Here is a 21,716-nt window from a genome sequence, read left to right on the forward strand (position 1 = left end):
TATCAATATGTACAGTGAGCACAGGGAGTTGGCAGGCCGGATGTTGCCCAGCCTGAGTCAGGCAGTGGGGTATGTGGGCATGGGGGTGTGGTCGTGTGTCTGTTTGCGGGAGAAAGAGAGTAATGTGGCTTGTAAAAACTGGTTGCCGTAATTTCAAACAGCTGTTTCTTGGTAAAGTGATAGTGGGGAGAGACCTCAAAAAGCCGCCAAGACACACCAGAGAGGAAAGAGAGCGACACGAAAGTGCAGCATGACATGTGTTCTAAGAGTGTTTGAAGAGTTTGTTATTAAGAACTTGTTTGAGAATTTATGTTCAGAGAGTGTTTAAGCGAAGAGTCCAAGAGACCAAAAGTGTGCAGTGTGAAAAGAAGACTGAAAATAAAGTCTTACTGCTTCTTGTTTCCCGAATCCTCCTGTGTCCGAATGTACAAATGTGTCACACTGTGTGTCTGTTATCAGTGTGTGCGTGTGCATGTGTTTCAATGTGAGTGTGAGGATATGTATGTGTGTTATCTGTGTGAGTGTGTGTGTTATTAGTGTGTGTGTGTGAGTGTGTGTGTTATTAGTGTGTGTGTGTGAGAGTGTGTGTGAGCGTGTATTTATCACTTTGTGGGTACCAAATATCCCCATAAGGATAGTAAAACCCGACATTTTTGACCTTGTGGGGACATTTTGTCGGTCCCCATGAGGAAAACAGCTTATAAATCATACTAAATTATGTTTTTTGAAAATGTAAAAATGCAGAAAGTTTTCTGTGAGGGTTAGGTTTAGGGGTAGGGTTAGGTTTAGGGGATAGAATATAAAGTTTGTACAGTATAAAAACCATTATGTCTATGGAAAGTCCCCATAAAACATGGAAACCAAACATGTGTGTGTGTGTGTGTGTGTGTGTGTGTGTATCACTGACTTCACACATCTCATTTACATCAGTTTTCAGTCAAGGTAGGCCGCAGACTCACCAGTCAAATGATGCCAACTGAAAACGTTCATGTGAAAACGTAGCGCCATTAATTAAAAGTGCACGTGTGAATGTTTGCTTTGGTTTCTAGTCAGATATTATGAAGAAATCATGAATAAAAATGTTCACTCTCCAATTTTCATTATCTTAACTTGACATTGTTTAAAATGATTAGTTTCATTATCTTGTCATTTATTACAGTAAATTAGATGTTGTAAAATGAGTTTTTAATATTAAAATGAGTGAAAATAAAAGGTAATACTTCATTTAAATAATATAGCATTTTTTATAATGAGAATTGGGAGATAAAATGTGTGTAACTGTCCTGAAAATAGTTCAATTAAATCATAATTACTTTAAAATAAGCTTTATTTTATATCTGCAAAATATGACTTCTTGTTTGTTTCCTTTGATTTTGGAGTAAAATATGCTCCAGCCACAAAAACTAAATATCATGTAAATTTAACAACAGCTGGACAGAAGAATTTAATTTCATATCTTGAAGCCATATTGACACTTTTGCAAAGTGTGTTGCACTGATTTTAATACCGGATGTGTTACTCAGCACATTAAATCACAGTGGCACAATTTGTATGTATTTAGACCGCCCCTGTCATCCAGCACGGATTTTGTTACCCAAATGTTGACAGGTATGGTGAGTGTGTGTGTGTGTGTGTGTGAGTGTGTGTGTGAGTGTGTGTGTGTGTGAGTGTGTGTGTGTGTGTGTGAGTGTCTATCTGAGTGCGTGTGTGTGTGTGAGTGTGTGTGTGTGTGTGTGTGTGAGTGTCTATCTGAGTGCGTGTGTGTGTGTGTGTCTGTGAGAGTGTGTGTGGTGTGTTTGTGTGTGTGTCTGTGAGCATATGTGTATGTGTGTGTGTGTGTGACTGTGAGAGTGTGTGCGTGTGTGTGTGTGTGTGTGTGTGAGTGTGAGAGAGTGTGTGTGTGAGTGTGTGTCTGTGAGAGTGTGTGTGGTGTGTTTGTGTGTCTGTGAGCGTGTGTGTGGTGTGTTTGTGTGTGTCTGTGAGAGTGTGTGTATGTGTGTGTGTATGAGTTAGGTTCTCATTATATATATATTTTACAAAAGCCTTTGCAACACAGGATTTAAACTAGCAGCACATGATCCTGGAACGACATTCCTATGAACCAATCAGATTGCAGGGTTTGTGCTGGGGTTAATGGTTTGGGATATGTTTGTCCTAAATCACTCCTGTCATCTGATGACATTTAATCCAGAACTCACTCCAGCCATCAATATTATTCATGAGAAACACACGTGATGAACTAAAGCCACATGTCATATAAACTGCTCAAGAGATGTTGTCTCAGACGTTTCTCCTTAAGTTCCTTTGGAGAGATGAAAATAGAGTCATGATCATCTGTTCTTGAAAGACTTTGCTGAGAATGTTTCTATCTGTTCATATTGAGATCTTTTGATTGTTTCACTGTGGCAAATGTGAGCACAGTTTGAGACATTATTGGACTCAATAATCTTCATCTGAGATGTTCCAGTATGAAGAGAGCATTTAGAGAAGTTCAACGCTTCAGAGAACTTGCTGCAACCCTAGGGAATTGTGGGAAATGCTCTCTTGGTCCTCGACACAAGTGTGTGTGTTTTATGTGGAGGGGGAGATTACGGCACAATCTGTTATTCTGTCACTCTACTGTTGGTATCAAGGTGCCAGTCCAGATGGTACAGTTACTGTTTCATATTTTACACACATACACTTGCGCCATAGACATCCACTGTTCATTTGTATATGGTATATGTGCTTATATATCTAATTATATTATTTCCTGCATGATTAATTTCAATAAAATTGCATTACGAGCATGTACAATTTCATTTCTAATGTTGAATTCTCTGTTCTGATTGGTGCACACTTTTACACACTGACAAGATCTCGCTATTTTTAACACAGCGCACAAAAAAGGAACGAGTGAGAGGACAGAACAGAAAACTATTATTTCATCCATCACTCGTGCAAAGACAAATGTTTTCCTCCTGAAAAGAGCAAAAATGCAAAATGTGTGAAAAAGGAAAAAGGTCTGATAATCACAATTCAGAGTTTGATTTTTTTCTGATTTAAATGATTATGTGCATGTTGCATTCATACTGTATGAAAGAAATGTAACAATTCATTCCAAAACAAAATTCATGAAGAACAAAGAATCAAATGAAAGAACTGAACAAATAAAAACAACAGATGTAAACAGTGCTGTATCCAGTTACATAAAACTACTTCAATTACTGGACCTGTAATTATTCATTATTTACAATTCAGAATAATGTCAAGCTAAATGTATCCAGACGATTCATTGTAAAATATGTATATTTTTAACCCAGTCCAATATTTTAAATAAGCTAGCAATGATTGGCAATAATACTTCAATTATCATATATATTTAAGTTTATAAATGGAATGAAATGAAATTCAGTCATGAAAAGTTGATTTGACCATCAGTGTGACGTGGATTACAGCACATAAAATAGAAACATTCATGCACACTTTAACCTCAAATCTTGATGTGGAAGACATTATTGTTATTGTCCTTGTTATTCGTCAGCTCTTTCTCTCTCATGAAGAAAAGCACAGGTGACTGAATTCACTGGATGTGTGTCGTGATGATATGACATGCTCAGGAATGCTGGAGATTTCTGGAATATTCCTGCAGGCCGTTCCATCTGCTCGCCCCAATGACTCCGCTGGGAAACGTTCCGGTCACGCATTACAGCCCAGATATGTGATTTCATTCTCATTCCTGATACTGTGAGGAGGTCAACACACTACGTCCCGTACGACGACAATTCATACAACCTCTGAACATATTTCACATTTAATGCCATTTTCAGAGATAAGAAATTTGGGCTCTGATTTTTACATCAGCTTTTTTTTTTGTCGTCTGAATTGGCCGATACGATTACGGAAGCTTTTTAGCAGTAGTTTTGGCTAGTTTTGTTGATCAAAATGACAGTGGTTTGGATCTTTGATTCTTTTCATGATCATATCGGATTATAAATGGATAGTTTCTCAGACACACTGAATCAAACACACACAACTGAATGTCGATGAAATCATTGCTGTTAAACACCACACACGCTTCCTGACTTTCTGTCTTGTGGTGTCGGCAGAGTTTGATGTTTTGACGTTTCATCTGGATTAGAGGTCCTGTATCCTCATCCACTCTATAATCCCACAATAATCCATCACATACACTGCTGGAGAGTTTACAAGAAAACTGTGTGTGTGTGTTCATGTGATTTACGATCCCTCGAGAGATTCCAAACACTGATGCTTCTCAAATCTTTATACTGTACGCCAAATTCAGATTAAACACACACACACACACACACACACACACACACACACACACACACACACACACACACACACACACACACACACACACACACTCACACACACACTTCGCTCCAAGAAACTGATCACCCTCTACATCTCTACATCCATCATATGCATTTGCCAGGATCTGATCATTTCTTAAAACATTACAATCATTCCTGAAGTAATACCAGCTGAAATCCAACACTTACCGCACTAACAGCTCCTTGCATCTGTCTAACCCCTCACCGCCTCCACCCAACCAGATTAAAACAGTATAAGAGATGGAAAGATTGATAGAGGAATAAAGCGCCAACAGTCCCATACATTTTCAACAATAACTTCTAAACCTTCACAGAGCTTTGAAGTTGTTAATCGATGGTATATGCTTCTGTTAAAGCCATCAGGTCAATTTTATTTACAAAAAAATCTGGTTAAACAGCACAATTCCAGTGTAAAACTACACTACCCATAGTCCTCAAGAGAGATCCACCCGAGAATCACGGAAAACAAACCGCGACAAAAGAGCTCTGCAGCGACCGCCGGTCCCAAGAAAATTCTTAATATTTTGCAATAATCTTAAAAAATATACTTTTATACTTTTAATCAACTTTCAATTAATAGTTGTAAATATTTGTTAAACAGTTTTATCTGTAAATGGGTCAATGACGTGACAAAAATACATAAAAAGTGGAATTAAGTCGAATACACCTCTTCTATGATGAGCATATTTTCAATTCTCTATCTGTGACTCACTCAACGTTGTGTCGATGTAGTGACATTATGGGTCGCTCTTGGGAGCCCAATCACCTCTAATCTTTGAGAAAAGGCCAATGGGAATTGGCGAGTGGAATTTGCATGCCTCTCCCCTTGACATACGGATATAAAAGGAGCTGGCTCGCAACCACTCATTCCGATTTTTTCTTCTGAGCCGAGCGGTGTTGAATCATCGAGTTCCACTGCCGTTCCATTCACCTCATGAGTGTACACTGTTAGATCTATGGCGCATTACAGTGGTTTCTCCCCCTCATGCACGTTTAGTGCAAAGTATGCCCCTGGGCACTTCGACAGCTAAAACAGTATATTTTCCTCTAAAAGAGTGCACACTGAGTGTAGTTCCTGGATGCGGTCGCTACCACTCCACCTCTGACAGCCACGATCGTTGCCTCACGTATCTGGGCTGTACTCCCTTACAGTGCCACTGGAAAGGCCGCCTCTGCCCTGCATGCCATGGCCCTCCGGCAAGTACACCAGGCCAAGGCATTGAAAGAGCTGCACAAGGGTAGTCCTGGGACCCGGGAGTGATGCAGGAGTTGCGCGAGAACACCGCTGCCCTGCGTGTGGAAATCGCGATCCTTCTGCAAAAGGACACGATACAGCCTGTCCCTCCAGCCGAGATGAAGGAGTTCTACAGCGGGGGGTTTTGGCCAATCTTGGATATGTGAGTCCTGAACCAGGCCCTGCACAGACTCCCATTTAAGACGCTGACTCAGAAGCGCATTCTGTCATGCATCCAGCATCAAGATTGGTTCGCAGTGGTAGACCTGAAGGACGCGTACTTCCATGTCTCGGTTTTACCTCGGCACAGACACTTTCTTCGATTTTCTTTTGAGAGCCGGGCGTATCAGTTCAAGGTTCTTCCCTTCGATCTGTCCTTGTCGCCTCGCGTCTTTACGAAGTTCGCAGAGGCAGCCCTTGCCCCGCTAAGGGAGGTGGGTATCCGCATCCTCAATTATCTCGATGACTGGCTGATTCTAGCTCACTCTCGAGATCTGTTGTGTGCGCACAAGAACCTGGTGCTCAGGCACCTCAGCAAGTTGGGGCTTTGGGTCAACTGGGAAAAGAGCAAGCTCTCCCCGGTTCAGAGCATCTCTTTTCTCAGGATGGAGTTAGACTCAGTCACTATGATAGCGCGCCTCATGAACGAGTGTGCGCAGTCGGATGCTGAACTGCCCAAAGTCGTTCAGGCAGAGAACAGCGGTCCTGCTGAAACAGTTTCAGAGGCTTCTGGGGCATTTGGCACCCTCGGTGGTGGTTACGCCACTCGGGTTGATGCATATGAGACCGCTTCAGCACTGGCTTCACAATCGGGTCCCGAGATGGGCATGCACCATGGCACACATCGCGTGGCTATCACGCCGATCTGCCGCCGCATGTTCAGCCCTTGGACGGATCATGCATTTCTGCGGGCACGGGATCCCTTAGAGCAAGTGTCCAGGAGTGCTATGACAGATGCCCCCAAGTTAGGATGGGACACCGTGTGCAATGGGCACACAGCTGTGTGCTCCTGGACAGGGGCGGGGAAACTCCACATCTGGATCCTGGATGGGACGCGAAAGACCTAAGTGGTCTACCAACAGTGGTGGCATACACCATAACTCAGGCCAGGGCTCCCTCTATGAGCCAGCTTTATGCCATGAAGTGGCATTTGTTCGCAAATTGGTGTTATTCCCGAGGTGAAGACCCCCAGAGATGTGCAGTTGGGTTGATGCTTTCCTTCCTGCAGGAGAGGCTGGAGGGTCGGTTGTCCCCCTCCTCCTTGAAGGTGCATGTGGCTGCTATAGCGGCACATCACGACGCGGTGGACGGTAAGTCCTGGGGAAGCATGACCTGATCATCAGGTTATTTAGAGGCGCTAGAAGGTTGAAAGCCCCGTTTGAGCCTCTAGAGTCAGTTAAAGGCTCTCTCATTGAAGATGGCCATCCTGACTGGGCTCATGTCCATCAAGAGGGTTGGGGACCTGCAGGCATTCTCTGTCAGTGACACCTGCCTGGAGTTCGGTCCGGCATACTCTCACGTGGTCTTGAGACCCTGACGGGGCTATGTGCCCAAGGTTCCAACCACCCCTTTTAGGGATTAGGTGGAAAGCCTGCAAGCTCTGCCCCAGGAGGAGGCAGACCCAGCTTTGTCGTTACTGTATCTGGTGCACGTTTTGCGTATCTACTTGGACCGCATGGAAAGCTTTAGATGCTATGAGCAGCTCTTTGTCTGTTTTGGGGGACAGTGGAAAGGGAACGCTGAACACTAGATCGTGGATTCTATTGCTTTGGCATACCAGACCCAGGGTGTGCCATCCCCTTTGGAACTAAAGAGCACACTCCAATAGGAGTGTGGCATCCTTCTGGGCACTAGCCAATGGTGCCTCTCTATTAGACATCTGATGAGTAGCGGGCTGGGCAACACCCAATACCATTGCAAGATTTTATAATCTCTGGGTTGAGCCAGTTTTATCCTGTGTGTTGACAGGTACAAACAGGTAAGTGTGCTTACCTGTTTGTTAGCTGGCCGGGTGTATCATTTGGGCACAGCGCCTTTCCCCTCCCTGACGTGCACTTTTTCCCCCATGCGAGTTCCTGAGATGGGTGAACCTTCCTCCTTAGCCCTGCGGCAGGTGAATTCAGCAGAGGAATTTGAAGCTGTGCCCTGTACGTGTGCTAGTATGCCCTCTAATGGGGTAGGTGCTCCGTACTGGTTGCTGGTTACCTGTGGTAACCCCTTGTGACGTATTTTCCACGGTGCAGTTTCCCTGAGGGCAAATGTTAACCTCCCCTTTGGCAGGATGTGGTCTCCGCGTGTTGACGCGAATACATATGGCCCCAGCTGAATACATTTTATTTCTGAGGGAGAAAAAAAAAAGAAAAATGTTTGCAGCTTGCAAGGCCTGCTCCCATTGGAAATATTTCTCTCCCCCCCACAGTGCGGTGGGCACTGCAACATTCATGGGGCATTGGGGAGGCAGTTAGGCGGTTCTGGAGTTTCGTATAGGGACCCCTAGTGTCACTACATCGACACAATGATGAGTGAGTGACAGATAGGGAACGTCTTGGTTACTGTTGTAACCTCCGTTCACTGATGGAGGGAAAGAGACATTGTGTCCCTCTTGCCACGATGCTGTACTAACCGCTGAAATGGCCGGGACCCTGTCTCGACTCCTCAGCGCAAAACCTAAATGAGTGGTTGCGAGCCAGCTCCTTTTATACCCGTATGTCAGGGGGAGTGGCATGCAAATTCCACAGGCCAATTCTCTTTGGCCTTTTCTCAAATATCAGATGTGTTTGGGGCTTACCCCTAAAAATCAGGGAATGGAGGATACAACAGTAACCAAGACGTTTCTGACCCTCAAGATTGTGTGTGAAGTAAACAAATTAATAAATAAAAAATGTTCAGGTCATGTGGTGTAACCTTTCTTATACCTTTGACTTAAAAATGTATGATATTTATAACAAAAATATATTGAAAAATCATACCTTGAAAAATGTGTTTGAAAAGTTTTATGAATGATTTAGTTGTTTATACTCTCATGTATTCCAGGTGCAAGGAAAGTATTTTAATATACACAACATGACATTTGTCATTAAATAAATTGTTTTGCTATAAAGGTTTTATGACAAATTAGGAAACCACATTGGATGCAAAGATGACATTTCTAAGAGCTTGGAAAAAAAATGTTAACTGGATTTTTAAAAGATTTCTTATTTTGAACACCTCAAACAACATTATTTGTCAATGACCCAAATCCATTTCTGCCTCAAATCAAAGTTTGTGATGTTGTGATTGATGTCAGAACTGGCTGGTTTGTCCTAGAACACTATTTAAGAATGTTTTGAAATCTCTATGGAGAAAAATGAATGAGAAAAAAAAACATCTTCCAGCACCAAGACAACTGAGAGACTGGGCGGTGTGCTCCACAGATTTGACAAAGATCCTCCAGAATAACGAATAAAGAGAGTGAGAGAGTTGTTAGATGTTCACTGTGCTGTGAGAAATCACCTCGCTTTATCCATGTCTCTCTGTCCATCGGCTCTCTTCCTAATAAACTGGATTTATAGGAGCCATAACCTTCCTCACTCGTCCTCCCTCACTTTCTTTCTGTCTCTTGATGTCTTTATCTGGAGTTTTATTGAAAAGCCTTCATGAGGCTCACTTGATGTCAGCTGATCTCTCTCTCTCTCTGGGTTAAAGGTCAAACTGTACAGTCTTGACCAAGAGGTCAGGGGTTCGGCTGGTTAGCGCTGTCTCTGCCGGCTGATGTTGTAACTACACCATTCGGCAGCAAAAGGCATCTTCCTCGTTTGACGACCATTCAAATGTAGCTGGACGTTCTGATGAACCTTATTGTAAGCCATAATCCAGTGTGATTTCCACAAAATCGTGTTCAATAGTGGAATTCGTGGTGAAGAGCTGCACTACCCATGATCCTGAAGGGAATCAATCCATCTATCTGAGAACGGTGGCAAAAGAGCTCTGCAGCGACCGGCCTCTCCAATAAAGCGTTGACAACCTTGTTGTAAGCAACACATAAATCGATCATATTTTGTAATATTGAAGTAGATGTTTCATTAATGCACAATTTATTTTAATTTTATGAATTTATTTGTGAAATTGACTTCTATTTTTCCTTGTCTTTGACGTCACAGCTCCGGATAGTCACTAGTGAAGAATTTAAGACAGACACTCAGCAGGAATCAATCAGTAGTTCAGATTTATACTTGTCCTGCCAACACTTTCACTGGCACCACCAATAATATGACATATTCTAATATGGGTCAGAAAACAATATAGAGATTATATTACATAAAACATGAATCTCCTAAAAGAAAAAAAGGTCAAACAATCGGTAATAATGGCTAGTCATTTTATAGCTACTGTATAATGTGGGTGGATGATGACACAATATTAGTTTCACGGTCAACTGTCCCTTTAAGTTTGCAATAAACTATCAAGGAATGTAAAATCTTTGGAACATTAGACAGCTCCGTCAACAGGCCCCGGGCCATCAGGAACATCCTCACTGTGGAGCCCCGGGAAGTGATCGAGTGCTTTTGGCTGTGATCTGAAGTCGGGCAGATTACAGACAGCCATGTCATTCCTGGCCCGATCATTCCCAGAACTCGCTTTCTCAAACAAGTCGGCGCCCCATAATTGCAGACTTGTTTTATATAGATTTCATTCTCTCTCTCATGTGGAATTTTCTTTCTGCAACCTTGACATTCCAGTGGATCCAGTCATGGACTTCTGAAAACATTCCTCTTTTTTCTCTCCCCTTCATTCCTTCCCTTTCGTATTTTTCCTTGATGTTTGGAATGTCGTGATTTACACGGCCCTCCGCTCGGCTTGGGAAAATGTCCTTCATCCGAGCCAAATTCCCTCTTCCCGCAGAGGTCACGGAAAGTCTGTGGGAACAAAAAACCTGAACGCAAAACGTCAGATTCGTGCTCTGGAAGAAATTAGTTTTTGCGTTGATATTCCTTAATCTGACGGCAAATGTTTCCTTGTTTTAATGGCAAGGGCACGCATGTCGTGGCAGCCGTTTAACCGCATGTGTGGGGGCACGACCGGATCGCATTTCAACCAAATATGCAACGCTCGGTTGAAACCCTCACCCCGAGAAAACTCTTCTCCAAACAGCAAATGACTGTCTTCGGCCGCAAATGTTTTTCAGTCGCTTGTTGCAGCAGAATTGGAAATCGAAGGCGTTTCCACGGCGTTAATTGTGGGATGTCAGACTGCAGTGGCAAGCACTGATTGTTTGGGCATGTGTGTATGAAACTCACACACACACACACACCACACACACACACACACACACACACACACACACACACACATCTGGAGCCAATGGACTGTAAGTGCTGATCGACCGCAAAACACACACACACATTTTCATCACCTCACCAACTCGCCCCTTTATCGGCCACGCTGAACCCTTTTACTGACGATTTTAACGGCGAGTTCAGACACCCCTAGCGGCCACGAGAGAGAGAAACGGGCGCTCTTCATGACCAGACCATCATGTCATCTCAGAGTTTAGTGTAGTTTGTGACAGTAATCAGATCAATCCCTCTTTACAGATTATAATAAAGAAGGCAAGAGTGAAACATGTCAATTAAACATCTGAATATGCCACAACAAGAAGAAAAGACCCATCAAACCTGACACAGTGTGTGCAGTCTTACACGAGAAGCACTTAATTACACTCATATAACACTCACTGTGGAAAAGACAATCACATCTGTGAAATCAGCAGTTAAATGTTGTTTCTAAACTCATTTAAATGTTTTACCTGCTCATCCTCATCATTTGTGTCCTCATCATCATGAACATCAGTAATAAAATCCAAACGTGTCAGTGCTTTATCCCGTCGTGTGGTGTTGTCTTTGAGCTCAGAGCGCGACTGACGGCGGAGCAGATCATCGCGGAGAGCGCGTGTGGCCGTGACTGAGCTCGAGCAGCACCGGAGAGAGAGAGAGAGGGAGAGAGAGAGAGAGAGAGAGAGAGAGAGAGAGAGAGAGAGAGAGAGAGAGAGAGAGAGAGAGAGAGAGAGAGAGAGAGAGAGAGAGAGAGAGAGCGAGCGAGCAGTGACGTCACCGTCACCGAGTCCCGGTGCAGGAGCGCACGCTTTAAAGACACACGAGCACTTCCACCGATATAATGTGTACAAACGGATCATACATGTATTACAGTCATTATATTTTAATGCTTTTATTATTTATATTATTTATTTGTAATTGTGTGGTTCAAATCGTTGTAGTATGCAGAAAAACTGTATAAACACACACACACACACACACACACACACACACACAAACACACAATTCGAGCTTTAACATTGATCTATTTCAGCTATAATCAGTTATTTTAGTATCAATTTTTTTTGATACACTTGTGATATTTCAATCTATATTAAATGGATTAAAAATAAAAGTTTGTATTCTTTGTTGATTCTTGAGCTGCTTGTTGATTAACTTTTCCAGCAAACTCAGACACATTTTTCTGACAATTCCTCATTCAACATTAAAAATGTCAATAATAATAATAAAAAAATAAAAGAAAAGAAAATTATTCAAACTATAAGGGTTTAAAAAAAAACGCAATCCAATACAATAATTTCATTTAAATTAATAAAAAATATATATTAAATAAATATATATATATATATATTTTGGGGGTAATTATTGAGGTTTGTTTCTCAAAACTCAAATTGGGTTTTTTTCTGTCCTCGTGTACTGACAGTCAGTGAAACGTAAATTATCGTAAAGACTTTGTGATATGTGAATCAATGATAAAGATATTAAATGTAATTTTTTATGGAAAGTATGCAACTAGTATTGCGCTATTTTGCTGCTGTTGTATTTGACAACCGTTTCTGCATGATGTCGGTCTTAATAAAGCTCATTTGCTATCTTTGGAGGATGGGTTTTGGGAAAAGGGGGCGTGGCTAATCCAACAGCTCATCTTGTAGAATTTCAAGAATGGCTAAATCACTTACAGCACCTTTAATGAAACATATTTTTAAAACACTGTTAAAATTTTGCTTATGCATTATGTACACTTAAACCCTTCTATGACTTAAACTTGCAAACATAACAGCGGCTGCATCAGATGATAACACCGTGGTACGTCGATTGTAATTAATTATTACCATTTTTATGTGATATTACTTGTCTAAGCACTCACCCTTATTCATATTGCCTGGCAAATGATTGGGTGGGAAAAGTCCCATAGACTTACATTGAAGAGGGGACTGAGCCATTTTTAGACCAGAATAACTCGTTTAAAAGCAAATAAGAGCAAATCTTAAAGTCATACGAGTGAGTGACAGATGTCAAGTTTTGTGTATGGGAATGTCAATCCCACCTGTGGCCTGTTGGGTGCAGCAGAGATAATTTGTGAGTTTACAGGACAAGGCAGTTAAATGTTCAGATTTGTGTTGAGTGGTGGTTCTGACCCAGTTTAAATCCATCAACAATGATTCTTATCTCACACAAATACTGATATATCAATAACACATTCAAGTGTGAGTGTGAGTCAGATGCACTGCATCATTAAACATGCTGAAGGACGTCTGATTTGAGCAGCTGAAGTTCTGCCCCGCAGGCGCCAGCACACAGCGAAGGTGTTCTGCTAAAACTTGCCCACCTGGCAGCATCCAAAAACATTTTGTGCAGCCCACCGCTTCAGGACACGAGAACTCAAACCGCCAACAACAGATTGTCTGTGGGAAGATTCACCTGTCGGGCTGCCAAATCACGCACAGCGTCACATTTAATATCAGATACATCAGGATTCTGCAAGAGATGCTTTTCAGAGTTTGCAGAGCCCATGAAATTGCAGTTTTGTGGCAAAATGTACCGTTAGCAGATATACACTTTTAAAAGTGTTTCTCTTACAGGAAAACTGAGCATAAATATTGATGACTAATGGGCATGTCCAATTATTTGCCCAGTAAAAGGCTCTCTAGAATGAACACGTTCCCTGCCTACCATCACCTGCCTCTGACGAGCAATATGAAGAAGCAATCACGGTTCATGGCTTGATGTAAACTAAAGGCGCTATTGAAAAAGCCAAAACTTCAGTAGGATTTATGTGACAACAGGAAAGAAAAATACACTTGACAAACCATTTCATGGGGTCATTACAAATGAAATATCACTCTCAGAAAGCAAGAGAAATCACCCATCCATATTCTAAAGTTGCTTATCCTATGCGGGGTCACGGTAGTGCTGGAGCTTTTGCCAGCTGTCTCGGGCAAAGGCAGGGAAACACCCTGGACAGTTGGTCCAAACACACACAGATATACACATTTACACACTCACTCACAATTAAGGGCAATTTTAGAGTCTCCAGTTCCCTTGACCTTCATGTCTTTGGACATACGTGGACACAAGGGAAACATCCAAACCACCTCTGTGAGGTGACAGTGCTACTTACTGAGTCACCATACTGCTCCAAGAGATACCAGCGTTAGGAAAAATTCTGAATTTAAAGGGATAGTTCACCAAAAGCGTTAGGTCAAGCCTTTTTACTATAAATCTCCACTTTCACGTTCAGATGTAAAAGTGAAGCTAAACAGGCACTATATGTGTCTTTCAGATTTAAAAGTGAAAGTGGAGATTTAGAGTAAAACAATTACATAAATATTGATCTGTTTCCCAGCTACACCTATCATATCGCTTCTGAAGACATGGATTAAACCACTGGAGTCTTATAGATTGATTTTATGCTGCAATTATGTGATTTGGGAGCTTTAAAGTGACTTTCATTGTATGAAACTACAGAGCTGAAATATTCTACAAAAATATTTGTTTGTGTTCAGCAGTAATGAACCGACAGTAATGTCCCCCATTCTTTTCATTAATATTTCTTGAGTAAAACCATAAAACCTACATGCAGCTGGTTTACTGTCCCAATGTGCCCCCCCACACACACCTATGAAATCACTTCTGTAGGCATGGATTAAACCACTGGATTCTTATGGATTACTTTTATGCTGCCTTTATGTGCTTTTTGGAGCTTCAGAGTTCTGGTCACCATTCACTTGCATTGTATGGACCTACAGAGCTGAAATATTCTTCTAAAAATCTTAATTTGTGTTCAGCAGAAGGGCATCCATCTGGAATGGCATGAGGGTGAGTTAATGATGACAGAATTTTCATTTTTGGGTGAACTGTCCCTATAACAATTGTCTTTCTATCAGTTCATGAGTTCAACAGGGTGTTGAATTGAAATGTTAATTTAACTGACCACGCCCACATGGTGTTGCAGTGGAATTTGAATCAAATTAACCACACCTACAGGTGAGCAATTAAATTCAATTTGAATTGGCCACACTCCTCAGGATGTTGCAATGACATTTTACTGAAATGTAGCCACGTCAAACAGGGTGTTTGACAACAGAGGAAATCCCTTAGTATGATATATTTTATGACAAAACATATCTGCATAATGCCTCATTGATCCCTGATATGCAGAATAAAGATTAGACTCAAATGATTAGACACATTTCTCTGAACTAAGTTGAATTTAAACCTTTGACAGTCGTCAAAACCGATTTTTGGACCAATGTAAGACAGAAATGACCCACTTCCCCTTTAAACGTCTGCATCCTGTTAGCAACCGTAACTCAAATTCAGAATTTGAATTGAAAAGGTGTTCTGGTCAGAATGACGCATAACCCGATACAATCCCAGATGGACGTTAAAGTGATCATCTTCAGGTGTCTGGAGGCTTTTACTGCGGTACAGCGATAAAGACCCTCAGTCCGCGAGAGAGAGAGATTTCTCAGCGTCTTCAGTAATGGAACTGGAGACGTGACTGGATTTACAGTGGGAATGTCCGGCTCGTCTCCTGAAGCCTCTCTGATGAATGAAACCATGCTGGAATCTATCAGACGCTGATATTATCTATCAGGAACGGACTCTGTCATTCAGCGCCTCTCGGAGGTCAATAAAGGTAGACGTCTGGTGGCGTGATTGATAGAGGTGAAGCATCGATACGAAAACTTGGCTTTGAGTCCAAGGAGAGGAGCACTGCTGTGGCACAGTTTGTTTTTATTTATTGTGATGTTTACCGGAGGCTGAAGCGTGTTAAATCACCACCTGTGCAGGTGTACTTCTGTGGATTTGAATCTGTGAGGATTAAAGTAATCCTGATGGGGAAGACATGGATTTTGGGCAAATACAAACACATTCACAGGTACAAAGGAACAGACAAAATGTTGAAATAGACGATGCACTGTTGGATCTGTTCAGCCGAGCCCTGACAGGATCTCTGAGGAATGTTTCACACAAAAATAAAAATGCTGTCATTATTTACTCATCCTCATGTCATTCCTAAACAGCATGCTGTTTTGCCCTCAGAACACAAAAGGGAAAACTTTTCACTAATCTTGGCGCAGCTCTTTTCCTTACAGCAACAGTTTGTGGTGACCATGTACATCAAACTCCAAAAAGGACAAAAAACTCTGTAAAACAACCATAGAAGTTTCCAATGCAACTCATGCACTATATTCCAAGCCTTCACAAGTCAAACGATAGCTCTGTGAGACGAACAACCCAAAACTGAAATCATCCCTGTTTACATTTTGATGCCAAAAACAGAGAATAGCCCAGTGATTTGAAATCCCACATGAAGGCGGTTTTCATGCATTGTCTGATTGTTTGAGTTAGCATTGTACTGGTGCCCATGGTAACCTGTGCTGTCTGATTGTACTTTTAAATATATGGTTTCATTTAAATTCAAACGGTTTCATGGTAAATATTTATGCCATACAGCCGTATTTCTGAGTCGTGCTGTAGGATCTGAAGAGTGGCGCGGCCGTGAGGTATCACCCATACAGAGAGACTAATAGCTCCAGTAATGAAGAGTCGTTTGACTGCGTGATTCATTCAAACATCTTTATAGCTGTAAAGACAGGCAGTACATCAGTCGAGTCACTCAGCGCGGCCTTGTTCTTTCTCTCTGAACACAACTGGACTGAAGGCCTGGTGCGAAACTTTAGATCCAGAACCCAGAAAAACCTCCCATCAAACCAAATCTTTGAGTGGTAAGCCACGATTCCTGAATTACAGACAATTCATGCAGTCTGAAATGCTCACATACTGCATACGGAAATATGCGTACTGTATTTACATTTTGTGGTGAAGTCAAAATAGCCGAAAAGATTAAGGGCTTTTTACATTGAATAATTTAAAGCGATTTTTGAATATATTAATTAAATTCTACATTTGTACTCAATTTAAACTCTACAGCCGTGGGCAAAAGTATTGTCAGTGACATCAATTTTGTGTTTTGCAAAGTTTGCTGCTTCAGTATTTGTAGATTTGTAGAAAACAACAATAAGAATTTCATAAGTTTCAATATTTGCAAAGAGTCAATATTTACAGTGTTGACCCTTGTTCTTCATAACCTCTGCAATTCACTCTGGCATGCTGGATGGGCCAAATCCTGACTGATGGCGATCCATTCTTGTCTTATTAGTGCTCGGAGTTGATCAGAGTTTGTGGGCTTCTGCTTGTCCACTCGCCTTTTGAGGATTGACCACAGGTTCTCTGTGGGATTAAGATCCGGGGAGTTGTCTGGCCACGGATCCAAAATCTCAATGTAATGATCTCCGAGCCACTTCATTATCACTCTTGCCTTGTGACATGGTGCTCCATTATGCTGGAAAATGCACGGATCATCACCAAATTGCTCCTGGATCGTTGGGAGAAGTTGCTCTTGCAGGACGTTTTGATACCATTCTTTATTCATGACAGTGTTTTTGGGCAGAATTGTGAGAGAGCCCACTCCCTGAGATGAAAAGCAACCCCACACATGCATGGTCTCAGGATGCTTCACTGTTCTACCTCTATCTGTGCACGAAACAGGTAGAGGTAGACATGGTAGAGTTCACCTTTTCTTCAATTTTCCAGATGTCCCAAAGAGTCGAAAGGGGAAATAACTTTGCACCAGTCTTCTGCTGTCCAATCCTTGTACTTCCTGCATAATTTCAGTCTGTCCTTTGATGTTTTTCTTGGAGAGAAGTGGCTTCTTTGCTACCCTTCTTGACACCAGGCCATTGTCCAAACGTATTTGCCTCACTGTGCAGATGCACTCACACCAACCTGCTGCCAATATTGATCAAGCTCTGCACTGGTGGTGACATGATTCTGTAGCTGAATCCTCAGGAGGTGACGTCCTGGCGCTTGCTGGACACTCTGGGACGTCCTGAAGCCTTCTTCAGTGCAGTTGAACCTCTCTCCTTGAAGTTCTTGATGATCCGGTAAATGGTTCTTTCAAGTGCAATATTCTTTGCAGCAATTTCCTTGCATGTGAGGCCATTTTGATTCAAAGAGATGATGGCTGCACGTCTTTCTTTGGAGGTAACCGTCGCTAACAAGAACACAATGACTGGAAGCACTTCTTCCCTCCTTTTATTGCAAACAGTCTGCTCTTATAATCCAATCAGAATGATAGAGTGAGTTCACCTGACTAGATCTGATCCCTCTGCACAATAATCTAGAAACAGTGTGAATCAACACCACAACAACTGAAGCAGCAAACTTTGAGAAACACAAAATGTATGTCACTGCCAATACTTTTGGCCACGGCTGTAGCTTATAAATAAACATTATTCATGATTGTTTGTTATCTTTACAATGTATCCCCTGTATCGACCTTACAGCAGAAAATCTTGTCATATTTATGTGCTGATTTGAGCTAATAAAATAAGAGCATTTTACTTTACTTTTTGAAGCTGGTTTTCCCAGCATGCACCAGGCTTGAATAATGAATGAGCTTGCATGGTTTAACATTTATTTAAAGGTGCTATATGTAAGATTGACAACAAGTGTTTAAAATGGGTACTGCAGTCCAGAGAGTTGTGTGCTCCGCCTCAGACTATAAGCTCATGCGGGTTGCCAGAATGAGGTCTGATGGCGAGATCAGGTTTTTATAATTAAGTTTTTAAAATTAGTTTTCATTATAAAATGAAAATGAGTGTGTAACATCTAATTGTGTACAATAATTCAAATTCCAGATTGACTTCTTGGACTGTAAATCAAATAGATCTATTTAAATATCACAAAATATCCATGTCTCTCTCAAAGTGTTTCTCATAAACTAAACATTTATATTTTATTTGTATTTTTCAACTCAAGGTGATCGACAGGGAATTTAAAGAGACTGAATTCAAATCAGCAACTCTTGTTTGAATCAGTCGGATTTATTAGACCTTAGTTATCACATAGCTGTCTTGAGATCAGTTACAGACGTCATTCAACACTGAGTTTTTACTATGTGATCAACACCCCCTAGTGAAACATGTTGTCACCAAGCCTTGTTTACTGTAATCATGCGGCTTTGGCCAATTTGAGTCGTACTCTGAAGCACTGGTTGAAACTAATGATTTGTAATGGTTTCAAGCTTCAATGAGGAAATCTTACTCATCATGTTTTTCACTGTATATTGCAGAAATAGTATGTTAGTATGTCACTCATGTGTCACTTCATAGCAGATTGTAGGTATGATGGTTATAATACCAGACAGATAAGAGTGAAATACGTGTCATGAGAAATCACTCTCTGTAAACAGCAAACACTGTTGGGACACTATTGTTTAGCCAATCAGAATTGTTTGAGGGTGTCATCTTCAGCATTCTGGTTTGGTGTTTACAAACCAGAATGTTCCAGTCTGGTTAACATAATTCATATCCGTACGACCTTATCTCAGACAATCTGACCCTTCATAGATATAACCTTCATTTCCAAAATGATGAGGAGATTTAATCAATGAACGCAGCCGCTCAAGCGGCCTTTATAAAATTAATTTGACACAGAACACGGCCCCACCTGGATGTGCATCTCAGGAGGATGTGAGGCATGTTGGTGCTCTATCTCAGCTGCAGAAAAGCCTTCAGCGACAAGCGTCAAGCTATTTAAGAAACCGACACCTAAAACTGGCATACTGTTCACGTACAATCCTGCACTGTGATATCAAATGTCCTTTCTCACAAAGCAGCATTATTAAGCGCATTCCTCGGATACACGTTGATCCTTTCACTGACCACTTCTGTAGAATGTGCATATAAAAAGATTACACACATACTCTAAAATCTGATAGAAACTCATGAGCAAACTTTTCATATTAACAATAGCATTGTTAGACTCATAAAAGACTTATTCTCAAGACAAGAATTGACTGGCATCAGTAAATGTGTGGGTGATAAATGTGGACAGTGACAATTAGCGGTTTAAAATGACTGAATGTTCTTCTGAGAAGCAGTGCGGGCTGAATCATTAGGATTAATCAAATGACCCAGAAAGGAAATCGATTTAAAGATTTTATCTAATGAGAATATTAGCTGAAACATCCAAAAGCCTGGCTAAATAGAATTAATTGTTTTTGCCAAACTAATGCTAATTAACCCATGTTTCTAAACGAAGCTAATGCTAAAGCCGCAACATTCACAAATGCTACCTCATATAAGTGCTAAAAGTGACTAACTAAGGATGCTGTTTGGAGAAAGTCACCAAAACTCAAGTTGCTAAACCAGAGCTAGAGGCTAATGCTAACAGTGCTACACTGATGGATTTGATGGTGAGATAACACAGATGACTGGTTTAAGGTTAGACATCAATGTCAGTCATTACCAAAGTCTTAAGATGTATATTTGGCTCATTCTATGATTGAGGGTACATTTCATGTCAACAAGAAGGTACAAAAAAACAAAAGTGCTTTCTGAATAAAACAACTATTGGTTTAAATTAATATATTTCTTCAATGCAACAAATCTACTAGCTGACTTGTTTAAAAATTTCTGTGATCGTTAAGTCAGACTGACCTAAATCCAACATGGCCACCCATGGTGCAGGACATGCTGACTTTGTGATAATTATTTGTACTGTATATTAATCTTACTTTTCTTCAGTATAAAAACAAAAAAAACAAACAAACAATAAAACTTCTAATATTAATTGAGAACACTGTCTTAAGATGTGGAAGAATACTTAGAAGTCATATGATGTTCATGCTGTTATTTATTTTGAAGTGTAGGGTTAGTGTAGAGTTAAATCCTGAGATATGTTGCCAGATTAAGGGAAGACAAAGGGTTAATCCACAATATACACTTACACATTTATTACACTTACACATGTCATACATGCAACCTTAAAGCAACTGTTCTCAGTTTTGTTACACACAGTGCTGGGTAGTAACATAATGCATGTAATCTGGATTACATAATCAGATTACAAAAATCAAATACTTGTAATTGGATTAAATTGAATTTTAAAATATGTGTAATCGGACTATAGTTACTTTTAATGATTACATGATTACATATTAAGAAGACAATGGCAGTATATGTTTGGCAAATAGCAGGCTCTCTGAACAGAGAGGACATAACATCTAGGTTGTAAAGCCTTGAGAATGTGTTTTGAGAAGACCATCCTGCTGCAAAACATGCCTTGTCATCCATGCCCATGAGAAATCCATGCCTCTAGTTGTGTGCTTTAACATCAATTGGGCAAATCTTAATCTGCGACTCCTATGCCAGGACAATCACAATCCAGTGAGAAAGTCTTTGCTTGAAGATGGACATTCCTTTCATTCATCCTCCATAGCATATAAAGATCTGAACAGACAGTCTGAACTGGTGGGTGATGTATACGTGTAGTGCCCGCACAGGGCATAACAAATGCAAGGATTGTTCCTCATCTGAATTAAATGGAGGAAGGAAGAAGGCCTGAAGGTGAACCACCTGTGTTCTGAAGGGTGTGGTTAGAACCTTCTTTGCCTTTTCTGGGTTTGACAGTGGCTTTTGAAAGACCGGGGCCAAACTCCAGACATGAATTTTTGATTTATAGTGTATGTAAATCCCCAACCAATTTAACTGAGTCCAAAGGCTCGAAGGGGGCCCTGCAAACACTTTTAGGACCAAAGTTAGGACTCAAGTCGGGACTGTAGCCTGCCGAGGTGGATTTAATCATCTTGCTCCTCTAAGGAACTTTGTGATTAAATCATGCTTACCTATAGTGGTTCTGGCTTCAGGTGCATGATACGCAGATATATTCACCATATGAACTTTGAGTCCTGCGTCAAATCGCTCTTGAAGAAATTTGAGAATTTCATGTATGGGGCAGTTTACTGAGTCTTTGCCA

At 41.1% G+C, this 21,716-nt stretch overlaps 1 protein-coding gene across 6 annotated transcripts in view; it reads right to left on the reverse strand.

The window, feature by feature from the left end:
• Positions 1 to 11,529, reverse strand: part of LOC127661044 (receptor-type tyrosine-protein phosphatase delta-like) — a 228,371-nt gene extending 216,842 nt beyond the window's left edge. For 3 of the 6 annotated variants that reach the window (XM_052151611.1, XM_052151604.1, XM_052151598.1), the window contains exon 1: positions 11,360 to 11,528. The gene's annotated coding sequence lies outside the window, so the exon portion shown is untranslated. Of the gene's footprint in view, positions 1 to 11,359 lie in introns of all 6 variants that reach the window. The other 3 variants (XM_052151625.1, XM_052151618.1, XM_052151632.1) reach the window with 2 other exon arrangements.
• Between the last annotated feature and the right edge of the window lie 10,187 nt (positions 11,530 to 21,716).

Source organism: Xyrauchen texanus, chromosome 2 (assembly GCF_025860055.1).
Source record: "Xyrauchen texanus isolate HMW12.3.18 chromosome 2, RBS_HiC_50CHRs, whole genome shotgun sequence".
Lineage (NCBI taxonomy): Eukaryota > Metazoa > Chordata > Actinopteri > Cypriniformes > Catostomidae > Xyrauchen > Xyrauchen texanus.